Raw genomic sequence first — 13,816 nt, 5'->3', positions numbered from 1 at the left:
AGGCTACAACGTTTGTGTGTGTGTGTGTGTGTGTGTGTGTGAGAGAGAGAGAGAGAGAGAGAGAGAGAGAGAGAGAGAGAGAGAGAAGAAAGAAAGAAATTTATGCAGGTTGTGTGACAAATCAGTGTTAAAATAATAAAATACCAATACTCTTCAAATGATAATAGGTAACATTCTGATAAACTGGTTGAATACTAATGAAAATACTAGGTTGAAACTGCCATTAATGCACTTAACTTACCCAACATCATCACTTAGTCTAGTCTACCACAAACATGATCAACACTTACATTTGATCCTTTTTCCACTTGTTTCTTGTGCTGTTTTCTGGTGCCATGAACCGTTGCCCTCTGCCATGTGCCACTCTTGGAGCCAGCTGATTATGGACTGAAACTTCCATAAACTGTGAACTAAATAAACCTTTTGTTCCTTAACTGTTGGTGTTGGGTATTTTGTGTCAGCAATGGGAGAAAAGTAACTAAGACATACAATTTTGTGCACTGTACTTAGAAAGGTAAAACAGAGTGGATGTATATATTCAAACTGTCTATATTAGTCAGGTTTTATCCTGCTAGAATATAATACCTGACACCTACAACATTTTTATTAAGTTTATTGGCACATTTGAGGTATATATAAAGATCATATCATCATAGGAAATTTTATCTGTACATGATGAAACTTGATTCCCCCCACCCACCGTTTAATCCCTCTTCTTCTCTTTTGTAAAAGCTTTGCTTCCACTTTTTCTTTATTCATAATTTTTTCCCATTTCCCTTTCCTCCTCCTATCTGACAGTTCCCTTTTCCAATTGAACATTTTTTTCCTGTTTTACAACAACTTTTATGCCTTTTGGTCCTTACTTACCTTTTAAGTTTCACACACCAGAGAAACTATGTGGTATTTACACATGTGTGTCTGATTTATTTCACTTTATAGAATGGTCTTGAGGTGCATCCATTCAGGTAAAAATGTTTCAAACATATCCTTCTTTATGGCAGTGTCATACTCCATTGTATTGAAAAAAAAAAAAACATATCTTCTTTACCTATTCATCAGTTGATGAACAGTTGGCTGATTCCAAGATTTAACTGTTACAAACTATGCCACTATAAGCATGGCTGTGTATTTATTACTGTGATATGATGCTTTTTCTTTCAAGAAGATACCAACAAGGCAAATAGCTGAGTGCAAAGGAACTTCTACTCCTAGGTTTTGAGGAATCTCCGTACTGAGTTCCACAGTGGTGGCATCAGTTTGCGCTGCCACCAACAGAAGAGAAGCATTCTTTTTTCCACAGCAGTCTGCCAGCCTTTATTATAGGTTAATTTCTTGATAATAGCCATTCTTTGGGGGGTGAGATGAACTCTCAGCATTGTTTTAATTTGCATTTCTTGAATGATCAATGGTGGAGAATATTTTTTAATATATTCATTTTCCATTTCTAATTCTTCATCTGAGAAGTGTATATTTATTTCAGAATTCCTTGTTTCAATTGGGTTTTTAAATTTAAGGGTTCTAATATTTTTGAGTTCTAGATAGTAGTCCTTTGGGAACTGGCAAATATTTTTTTCTTATATGGGGGTTGTTCCTTCACTCTGTTGTTTTCCTTTGTTTTGCCAAAGCTTTTTAGTAAGATGAGATTATAGTTAATGATTCTTTGTGATAGTTTCTATTCAACTGGGATTTTGTGCATAAAGCCTTTGCCTACACCAGTGTCATCATGAATTCTATCTATTCTATCTTTGAGCAGATTTAGTACTTCTGTTTAAATATATAGACCTTTGATCCTTTTTTATTTTATTATATTTTTTAGTGCATGGTGAAAGATATGGGCCTAGTATTGAACTTTGGCATGTAGAAAGCCAGTTTTTTTTTAGCAATATTTATTAAAGAGGCTATTTTTCTTCCAGTGATGCTGTTGGCATCTTTCTCAAATATAAGGTGGCTAAGTTGTGCCTGGAGTTATTCTGCATTTTCTGTTCCACTGATCCTCAGGTCTGTTTTACTTTGCCAGTATCATGCTGATTTTATCACAGTAGCTTTGTAGTTAGGGGCCGTGGTACCCCTTGCCTTTCCTTTGTTGTCCAAAATTGTCTTTACTGCTCTAGGTAGATTTGTTCCAAGTAAATTTTAGGATTATTTTCTCAAATTCTGTGAGATATTCTGTTGGAATTACGATTGTGACAGCATTTTGGGTGTTACTGTGAAGGATATGATTTTCCTAATTTCTCTCATGATGAGTTTGTTGTTTGTGTATAACAATGCTATTGATTTTTTTCAGTGTTTGTATCTAGCTACACTACTGAATTAAAAAATAGTCATCTGAGATGAATGTCAACTTCTCACATGAAGAAATACAAAAAACAAATAAATATGTGAAAAAATTTAGCACCACTGGTCATTTGAGAAATGCAAATTAAAACAACACTGAGATTTCATCTCACTGTAGAAAAAATAGCTGTTACCAAAAAAATCAAGCAGTAATAAATGCTAGAAGGGCTGTGGAAAAAACGGAACACTTCTCCATTTCTGATGGGATTATAGTCTGGTGGAACCTCTGTGGAAATCATTAAGGAGATTCCTCAAAAAAATTAGAATTAAAAGTCACATTCAATCCAGCTGTTCCCCTTCTGGTGTCTTCCTGGAAAAATGAAAAACATAACACAATATATGTGAGCTATATGTACATCCATGTTTATACCAGCACAATTTATAATAGCTAAGTTCTAGAAATAACCCAAATGTCCATCAACTGAACAATGGATAAAAAAGATGTGGCCTTTTTATACAATGGAGTACTATGTAGCCATAAAGGATAAACTTGAGACACTATAGGTAGTGGATGCTACTTGAGACCATACTCATAAATGAAATAAATCAGACTTACAGATGTAAAAACTGTATTGTGTCCCTGGTGTGAAACACTGAAAGAATAAATAAAGACCAAAATGGACAATCGATACTGTGAAACGGAAAGAAATTGTGGAAAAAGAAAGAAAAACTAAGGTGTGGAAAAGGAAAAAGGAACAAAAAAAGTGATATATATATATATATATATATATATATATATACACACACACACACACACACACACAAAGTGTAGTTTTACTATTAGTTTGTCTTATTTATTGTAAAGAAAGTTTTGTGTTGATATATTTTGGAGAAGTTTTATGTCCATATCTTTTGTTGTTTTTTTATGTCCATATCTTATACTTAGAGTAACTACTTTGAAGACAACAATACACAATGTATTAACCAGGTCATTCTCTTATTATTTGATATGAAATTTTATTTTGTCTTTTTCCATAAAATTCTGTTGCATAATCACAAACTATGATGCTTAAATTTTAAACAATTATTATATTAAGATCATATTCCCATTAATTCTACTCAAAATATCCCCCTTCCTTTCAAACACACTTATCTATCTTTTGTTTTACCACTTTATGAAAGTGTTCTGAGAGTCCTCCTTTGTGAGGATCTTTTCCTGGGTCCCTAAAGTCCCGAGCAGATTCAAAGTTTTTAAGGTAGTTTATGTCAAACAGAAATATTGTGATCCATGCTCATTCACTGTATTTGATCTACCTGATATCCTGTGGCTTGTGGCTTTTCTCCAAAGTCAGAATGACCATAAAAAGGTAAGTATTTTGCATAGGTTCAGGACAACAAAGCAACCAGGACAGTGTAACTAAAGATATCCATGGAAGAGGGCTTGTAAAGCTGTGTCAGAAAGTGGCAAGAATGATGAGATGTGTGTGCAAAGTCAGGAGACTATTTAGAGTAGGGTTAATGTTAATGTTTTTACTATAATGAATTCTCTTGAATTTAAAATTTCGTGTTTGTGATCACACTTCATATTTTACACATAACACAATTTAAAAATAATTGTATATGATTCAATTAAAACAAGTTAAAAGCATATCATGTAAAATAATAGTCTAATGCATGAGGGACTATTTCAGGATGCTTTTGTTGGTTATACAGCTACATACAACCTTTTGCCCAGAATGCAGCCTGGATTATGTTTGGTTTATAGTAAGTCTCTGAATGAGTTATTTTGATTTTCTACATCTTCAGTCTTACTAAAAATATTTTTCTGTTTCAATTTCCATACTCAATCATATAAATTTGAGAATCAGTAGCTTTATACTTACTTTGAGAATCCTGCTGGGAATTTGACAGGGATTGTGTTAAGCTGTATAGATGAATTTGGAGGGCATTAACTTCCTTACTTTGGGTCCCTTCACATCTGTGACATTCTGGGTCTGTCTTTGTATTTAAATAACACTAATTTTGTCAGCTATTTATGGCAGTATTTATTTTTAAGTTTCAGCTTCCAGTTGTCTGTTGCTGCAATTGAAACTAATTAATTTTGAGGTATCAATTATATATCTTGTTACTTTGCTAAAATAATGTACTAGTTCTGCATTCTGGTTTTATGCCTTCTATTGTTTGTTTGTTTTGAGACAGTCTCACTATGCAGTTCAGTCTGGCTTGGATTCGTTAAGTAGCCCAGACTGGCCTCACATTCTTGGCAGTCCCCCAGTGCCTCAGCCTTCTGAGTGCTGGGATTACCAGTGTGTGCCACTATGCCTGGTGTTATACATTATTTCTATATAGACAATACAGAAAATCACGGGACATGCTTGTAGAAATACATTGTATTTTTTCTGATCTGTATGTCTTTTAATTCTTTACCAATTTATTGTACCATCTGTACGAGTTCTAGCATGATATTGGATAGCAGTGAGAATATACATATCCGGAGATACATATTCTTTCAGCAGTAAGAATGATTCATTTTTATGGTAATTTATAAATTTAATGCTATTCAAAAGCTATGACTTTTTAAAATTGCTATATGTTTATGGGGCACGTGATACATGTATGTAATTTCTATTATTCAAAAAGATTTCTTCAAGCATTAATCATTTTTGTGTTCTGGGATTCCACAGATCTCTATTCCTTTTGAAGTATATTATGAGTTGCTTTGCCCAATAGTTCCATATGGTATATACTAAAGAGCACATTATCTGTACTAACGAGAGACAAGTGTGATTACTTCCCTATATTTTGGTGTTCCTTGTTGAATTTCTTCTTTTTCTCTGTCTCCCTCTCTTTCTGTATCTCTACTAAAACTATCACATTCTGTTGTTCTGCAGGTTGACTTACTGGTTTCTATAAATGAAAGAAATACATGATATTTGTCCTTCTATGGTTGCTTTCACTTAGCATAATGAACTCCAGTCCCACTCGTGCTGCATCAACTGGCAAACTCTTTATGGCTGTATAGTATTCCACAGTGCCAATGTACATAATTCATTTGTCCTTGATTAAGGGGCATCTAAGTTAATTCCATATTTTGACTATTATGACTAGGCCTACAAAAATGCAGGGGTACATGTATCTTTTGGTATGATTTAGGTATAAAAACAGTAATAAAATTTCTGGGTCACATGGTACTTCTGTTTTTTGAGATAGTTCCACATTGTTCTTTTTTTGTGTATGTGTGTGACTATACTAGTTTAGTTTCCTGCCCACAGGATAAGAGTTCCCTTTCTACTGTGTTCTCAAAAGCATCAGTTAGTTCTTACATTTTCATGACATAGTCTATACTCCTTTGTGGTAATCGTTGAAAAATAAGTTTGTTAAGCATTTAGTAGTACACATATTCATCTGTGTTATCAATAAGCAATTGCTTAACATATAGTATATCAATTGTTTCTGTGCAACATATTTCAAAGTACACATGTACGTGTTTTCAGGAATATACAACATAAGTTGCATTTGGATGAGATAATGGAAAGTTATGCTTCAAGGTGGCCTAAGATGAATTCTATGAGAGAAATATAAGCCATTATAAGGCTTTTCATGTAAGACTGAGGTATCAAAGAAGCTTCATGAAGGAAATTGCATTGAAAAAGGATTTGAAGAAAGAATGAAATTTACTGGAAAGAAGAATAGTGCAGGTGAATAATAAAATAGATTGGGGAAATTCAGTTCCATTAATCAGTTTGTGTTCTTCTTCACCAATGCGATACTGCCTTGTGAGTTTGGTGGTCAGATAGTGTGAGCCATTTACCTGTACTCGTCTTCCTCAGTAATCTCTTGACTATTTTTGTCTTCTACTACTTCACTGTCTTTTATAGTTTTCACTGAAATTTTTCTATTATTCTATTTTCTCTTTCCTAACATATCATTTTTTCTACATTTTAACGGTTCTTCTAGTTTGTAATATACAGTTGCAGGCATAACATATACTAATCAAATAAACCCAAGTTCCTCATTCCTGTCTTTTTTATTATTGTTGCTATTTGTTTTATCTGTCTTTATCGTTTTTCATTTTTTTCTGAAGAACTTTTAAAATTTCATTTAAACCAGGAATATTAACAACAAATTCCTCAAATTTTTGTTCATATCAAACATCTTTATTTCTCCTTCATTTTTGAAAGATAATTTGAAGAGTAAAAACACTGCAGGTTGGGAGGTTTTTTTTCTCAACACTTTAAATAATTGACTCAAGGTTTTCCTTGCTTTCATGTTTTCTGAGAATTCACATATAATTCCTGTGGTTTCTCTTTTTCAAGGAAGGGGTTTTTTTCCTACTGATTCATATGCAACTTTTTTCTTTACCTTTTATTTTTATGCAGCTTGAATGTGATGCACATGGATATAGTTTTTTTTCACGTATTCTGTCTGATATCCTCTGAGCTTTCCAAATCCCTGACTTGGTATCTAATAGTAATCTGAGGAACATTCTTAGCCATTTTTCCTTCTTTCGTTTTTTAGTTCTTTATTTCTTTACTTTGTTTTTCTTTCAGTTCTTTCTCATTTTTCTCCCTCCCTCCCCTCTTCCTTCCTTCTTTCTTTCCTTCCTTTCTTTTTTCCTGCCTGCCTGCCTGCACGAAATGATCTCACTGTGTTGGCCCTAAACTCTTGATTTCAAGTTATACTCCTACTTTGGTCTCTCAAATAGCAAGGACCACATGCGTGTGCCCCACTCCCAGCTGCTGTAGTCAGCGTTCTTTCAAATATTTCTTTCTGCTACTTTCTTCCTTCCCTGTCTGGCATCCCCATTGTGCATATGTGTATCTTTAAACTTTGCCATAACTATTGAATACTCTGGCTTTTGTTAGTCTTTTTGTCTCTTTGCTTTTCCGCTTTGGCAGTTTCTGTTGTGATATGCGAAACCTAATTCTTTCCTTATCAGTCTACTAATAAGCTCCTCAAAGGCATTTTTTTTCTATTACAGTGTTTTTGATTTATGTTACTTCCATTTGAAGCTCTATTAGAATTTCCATCTCTATATTTTCACTGTGTATGTGTTCTTGCATGTTATTTTATCTGATACAACCTATAGAATAATAACTACAGCAGTTTTAAATTTCTGGCATAATAATTACAATACCCTGCCTTATCTGAGGCTGGCTCCTTTATACTGTGTGTGTGTGTGTGTGTGTGTGTGTGTGTGTGTGTGTGTGTGTTGGGGAGGAATGACAAACGTTGGCTGAACTGGCTCTTTCCTCTTTCCAGTTGTGTTAGAATCAATAAAACCAAACAAAAAATATATAAAAACAGTATCAGTTCTAGTTAAAAAAAAAATCTCTTGAGGGCCAATCTTGTTAAAAACACTGTACTCTGGGGCATTTTTCAGAGTAGCTGTTTTTTGCCTCCTTTGCTGGAAGCTTGAGGGAAATTTTCTCCACTATTCAGTATGGAGACTTGTTCAAACCTCTAGGAGTAAAACTCAGACAAGTGTCATAGCCCTTCTATGAATGTACATTCCTTCAATTTTAACTCTAAACTTGTTACATCAACTCATCAGTTGAAACTTACATTTTTTACAACCCTGTAGAGGTACCTGTAGAGGAATCTGCTGAGTGTTAGTTGGGGCACTTCGTGGTTCTATGTGTGTGGTTTTATCCCTGTAAACTGACATCATTTCTCTAATGAGTTGCAATGTATTTTTAAGTTTTTTCATCTTCTTAGCTGTTGTGAGAGTGAAGTGATGCCATCTAAGCTCTTCACACACCAGATTGGAAACAAACAAAAAAAATTCTTAAAAGATTTTTCTGTAGATTATTAAATTATCTTTTGGATCACACAGCTACAGACGAATTTGAGAACATTTCTTTATTTTTGCTCCTCTATAAGTAATGTCTATGTTCTTTGACTATTTGGGGGCTTTTTCTTGAACACTAATTCTTGGACTTGATCACATGGTATTGCTTTGATTTTTTGAAAGAGGGCAGAGTCCTTATCACGTTTGTTTTATTGAGCTTGTTGGATCTCTGGGTTATAAGTTTCCTCAAATTTGAAAGCATTTCAGCCCAAGACTTTGTGTCCTTATCTGCCATCTTCATCTATGACTCTAGTTACAAGTTACATATTACTTAGACTCCTTTTCAAGTGCAGCAAAAGGGCAAATGGCCCTAAGGTGCTCCATCCAATTTTGTTATGAAGTCACTAATCCTACTTACAAGAGCTTTTCTCTTGTGAGTTCATCACCTCTTAAGGAGGCTTAAATTTCATCCTGTGAACTTTGGTGTGATCCTTACAATCAAATCACAGTAAACATCTAACCCCAATATGATTGTATTTGGAGATAGGACTTTCAGGAGGTGTTTAAGGTTACATAAGACCAAAGTAGTATGATTCTCATTTGAAATATTTGATGGCCTTGTGAAAAGAGAAAGGGTGAGAGAGTGCTCTCATGTCATGTGTAGGCAACAGAGAAAGGCACGTGAACACACTAGACAAAGAACCATCTACAAGTCTCAAAAAGACTCGGCACCAGGACCCAATCATGTTGGCACTCTAATCTTAGACTTTCTACCCTCCAGATCTGTGAGAAGTAAATTTAAATTGGTTAAGCCATCCAAGCAGGGGTATTTTTTTATTACAAACATGAGCAGGCTAAGACAAGTTATAGCATAAAAATTGTGAGCATATAGAATATTTTTTACAAAATTCAAATTTAATATTTGCAGATATTTCATAAATAAAAGTATCATAAGTCAAATTTTGAAATAATTCACTAAAGTATTTTGTTAAAAGTAGAAGCAAGGTAAATTTATTTTCAAGAAAATAAGATGATTTGTTGGTTATGAAAGCAAATCATATAGGAAAATTGAGACAAACAATTTTGAAAGAAATTAATATTTTACCAAAGATACTTCTAAACTTTTTAGTCCCATCTTCTCATCCAAAAGCACCAAACAAGCTCAGAAATATTTTTACTTTTACAGTGCATAAGTAAGTCAGAGTAATAATTGAGAAATATGATTCAGATTACCCTACATAAATACACTAACCCCAGACTAAATATACTCTAATCTCCCAGTTATATTTTATTTGAACTATGATTGATATCGACATTATGACTGTTTACTGAACTAAAGAGACTAAATCACATTCCCTAATTCATTCTGAGAAAAAGAAGTCAGTAAAGGCAATCTTGTGGATATTATAGAAGATGCCTTTACTAATGTGATGATTGAGTCAGATTGCTGAACGAACAGAAACTGTAGGAATTCTATAATGCAAATTCTATGATGCAATTCTATAATGTAAAAGACAAAAATCATAAAAATGAGAATACTTTCGCTCAAAAATACCAGAAAGTGAAATTACTCCATTACTTACTTTTAGTGTGTAGTTTCGTTTCATATTCAGAACAGGCGATTCACAGGGCATGGACATAGAGAAGGAAAGGGAATGACCCTAACTAGTTAACCTGCTCTGCAGTGAGCTTGTTTTCCAGTAAGGGCAGATGAAAAATATACTGATAAATATGATATTTATCAACAAGCACAGAATCCTGTATTGAGAAAAAGAGAGATTTCATGTTAAAATTGTGCAAAATCAAATCATATATGGTAGTCTTATTGAACTCCTCGAGTTTTAGATAAACACTGTCAAAACATAAGATCTTAATTAAATACCTATGTGGGATCACATATAATAACTTAAAATAGGAGGAAATTTAGATATAGCATATGGCTCTGTTAAAATTCCTAATGGTTATGCAAACAACACAGAGTTTATGAGGCCCGATCCCCATCTGAATTTCAAGATCTTCCTTAAGTACATTATACTTTTATGTAGCAAGCTGCTATTTTTATTTGGGCCTTAGCAATTGTCTTACAATTTAAAGAGACATAAGTACAATCTTGGTAGAATTTTTGACATTTGAAATGTGCTTATGATTATTCATTTGCCAAAGCCAACTTAGGTCTGACTTTAAATAGGTGAAACAGTAGCAGATAAAGTCAATGACTGTAATAGAAAGTACATATAGAATGTAAAGAGCAAGAATCAGAATACTTACGAATTTTTGAAATAGATTGTTGTACTACTGTGTTTGAGAATTTTTCTCTACAGGCTCCCAGTGATAAAATAATTTATGGTCTTGTCCTTTTCAAAAAGTATTTATAAGTCTGGAGCATATACTAGTTACAGTGTAATTGGCAGTACTGTAAATATGCCTACAAAAAGCATAAGGCACGGTTGTTGTCCTTAAAGAACTTTCCATCTTGCTACTGAAGATAATCTAACAATACTAATAACTTGATAAAGCAATCTCTTAAGAGGGAAACAAAGAAAGTGCTAACAGAACTCCACTTCCAGGTCTAAGGCCCCAGGGGTGTTATTCAGATAATCAGGAGGACATAAATTCTAACTTTGTTCCACTCCACATTCTCAGATGACAAGACCAGAAGTCTACTCCCATTGAGATCTATGGCTTTGCCAAGCAAGGAGAAAAAAATGACTTATCTCTGACGATACGGACTCCTGTTTGGCTTGGTTAACCTGCTTTCACTTCCCTTAGGAGAATAATTGAAGTGAAGGAAGTTGCATGTAGTGATTCAGAGGTTTGCAACCAGGAATATTCTTAGATTTAGGGGCATATGTATTCTTTCAGGTACAAAGTTCTCATTTTAACCTACCTCAGGCAACCTGGCTTTACTGATTTATAGTTAATTAGGATTGAGATTTTCATTGAAATTCGAATACTTATATGCTTTTTTGTATGCATTTCAGATCATGTTGGCTGAAGCAAATAATTGTAACAGCACTCAAGAAATGAATGAATACCACAGGGAAGAGTTTCAACCATCCCTGTCCCTGACAACCTGTAAGTAAATCCTGCTGTGTTCTCTGTTCACAGAAATATCTTTCTGACATCACTTGTGATAGCTGAAAGATTTCTTTTCCCATCAGCTAACAAAATCCCAATACCACTTCCTCACTTTTTAACCATATATCAAAAATCCCTTAAGAAAATTCTCTCTTTGCTGTTAGACATTTACACTATTTGGATGAAATAGAGGCTTAGTTATTATATGTGTTCAAGTTCCATTGTGATAAATGAACAGCAATTGAGGACCAAGTTAAAAGAGAAAATCTATATTAATTATAGCAAAGAAAGAATATATTGTCTTTAGAATGACTCAATAACATTATCCCACTGTGCATTCAAAGTATTTCACAAATGCAGAAGTCTAGTAAGGACAGAAAATGTTTACTCTATCTCAAGGGGCAAAAAATCCAGAGATCTATTTACATCTTTTAAACATGTCCCAAATAGCTTTCTGTGAGGTATGACTTCCTTTACTACTAATAGTAAAAAAAGAAAAAAAATTAGGTTTAAACTACTTGTAGCTATCTCAGTTTATCTATAAACCTTGCCAGAATTCAAAAGAAGAAAGAGCTCTGGATAAATATATCTAACTGGTCAGCTCTCAGGTGGGTTTTTATAGATTATTAGATTCTGTTCCTTATTTTGTAATTTTTTGCTTATGAGATGTTCTTGAAAATATTTTACACATTGGGATGTCTAATAGGAAAGTACTTTTGTTTTAGTTGAACTTAAAGGACAACATACTTTCACTTGCTACTCTGGTCATTAAATTAAGAACTGATTATTAGGAAATCATCTATAAGTCTAAAATTAGTAAATTAGATTTTTTAAGTTCATCAAAATTTATAATAAATTTTATTTTATAAATTACAGCTTCAAAACTGTCTAAAAGCTGTTCTGAAGATAAGATTAAAAATTAACTAGGCCCCATGAAAAACAGAAATTTTCTGATTTCCAAGCTAATCTGCCTTCTTCTGAAAGTTTGTTTGTTTGTAAGTTTCTTTGCTTGCTACACTAAACTATTAAGTATTGAACAATTAAAAATGGCAATGCAATGTTTTGTCATCTACTAGTATCATGTAGCTGCTGATTTTGCTTCACTTAAAAAAAATCCCAAGGTATTCCATTTATTTAAACCTTGATTCTTCAGTGAGAAGCAGCTTCCATAAACTAAAAAAAAAAAAAATAATAAGTATCTAAATATCACTGAACATTAACTTAGTACAGAGAACTTTCCACCTGAGAGAATATATTTTCTCACTAACTTGACACTTCACCTCTTGAGATTTATAGTTCTTGCCTAAAATTGAAAGTAACTGTTTTGCTAACTCCAAAAGAAAAATACTAATTCTATGACTGAAAATGAAAACTGTCTTTGTTTTTAGTTTCTGATCGAAAAAGAAATCTGAAGACTGAGAATATGCAACTGGTCCAAACTCTCCAAACTGATGCTAAAAGAATTCTAAAAGTACTTATACCTATTAGAATACTAACCCAAAGATCACTGCACCCGTGCATACACATACTACTTTAAATAAAAATCGTAAATCTTCTAGTCTATCATTTTCAAAACCTAACTTGTACACTTGTGAATGGTGGATTTAAACAGAGAGGATGATGCTGGATAAAAGGCACTCATACTTTTTTTTTTTTTTTTTTTTTACTTCTTTGAAGTTGAGATAAACCCTACCATTACAGTGGGATACTCATTAATGTTTCCTAGTCCAGAGTTAGTTGATACCACCATTGCTCCTTTTTGGTGGCATTCAGTGATGTGTAGTAATGTTCTTCACTGCCCCTCATCCCCCATGACAAGAGAATAGTTGTATGATTTGGGATCCTTATTGAATGTATGAAGTGTCAATTTTGTCATTGCTTTAAAATCTTAAAAATCATAATCTCTGAAATGTCACCATGTATCAGAGGTCCCCTAGCTGTTGCTAAACCACCTAAAACCAGAGCTCCAGATGAATGACTCAGAAATTGCCATACATCTGAAGGTCATAAGAGACTTTTTCTCAAGCTAGTTCTCATTTCAAGACCATAGAATTTTTAGAAGTTAAGGCATTTTTTCCTCTGGTTTTGTTTGAAGTTGTTTCTGCATAAAATATCTAGTGGCCTCAGATTTCATTCTAATAAACTTTTGAAATATTTGGATAGATATCTGCTAGATAAGGTATGGTGAAACCTGAAGCCAGGTAGGGTTCTATTCTTGGGAGAAGAAAGATGATGAATTATTAGTCTCCCTTAAATTTGTCAGTAACTATTGGTTCAGAAGCAAGTAATAAAATCCTATATAAATACTATAGTGGTAATATTAAAAGATGATTAGTTTAAGAATCTTTTATCTATTTTGTTAATATGCTAGTCTGGATTTTCTCAAATATTACGCATGTAATTATTTTCTTTTATACTTTAAGAATCTTTTTGTTGTAACTAATATTCAAATTAGTTTTTTCCATGTAAAACTTATTTTGCTCTTTTCTTTTGTGTTCTCCCCTCTTCTTTCTCCTCACCTCTTTGTTCTTCTTTCTTTTTTTTTTTGAATTAATATTAAAATTTCATTCAGGCTTCTGCATCTGCCTTGGACACAAGATTCCTTCCTGGCATTATTTGACATGTCCTCATGAGTGTAGACTGCATCATAGACAGAGTACAGGATCTAGATAC

This window comes from Cavia porcellus, unplaced genomic scaffold, assembly GCF_034190915.1.
Source record: "Cavia porcellus strain 051 isolate PalLab524CR breed Dunkin Hartley unplaced genomic scaffold, mCavPor4.1 scaffold_2, whole genome shotgun sequence".
NCBI classification, from domain to species: domain Eukaryota; kingdom Metazoa; phylum Chordata; class Mammalia; order Rodentia; family Caviidae; genus Cavia; species Cavia porcellus.
This window is presented reverse-complemented; position numbering follows the sequence as displayed.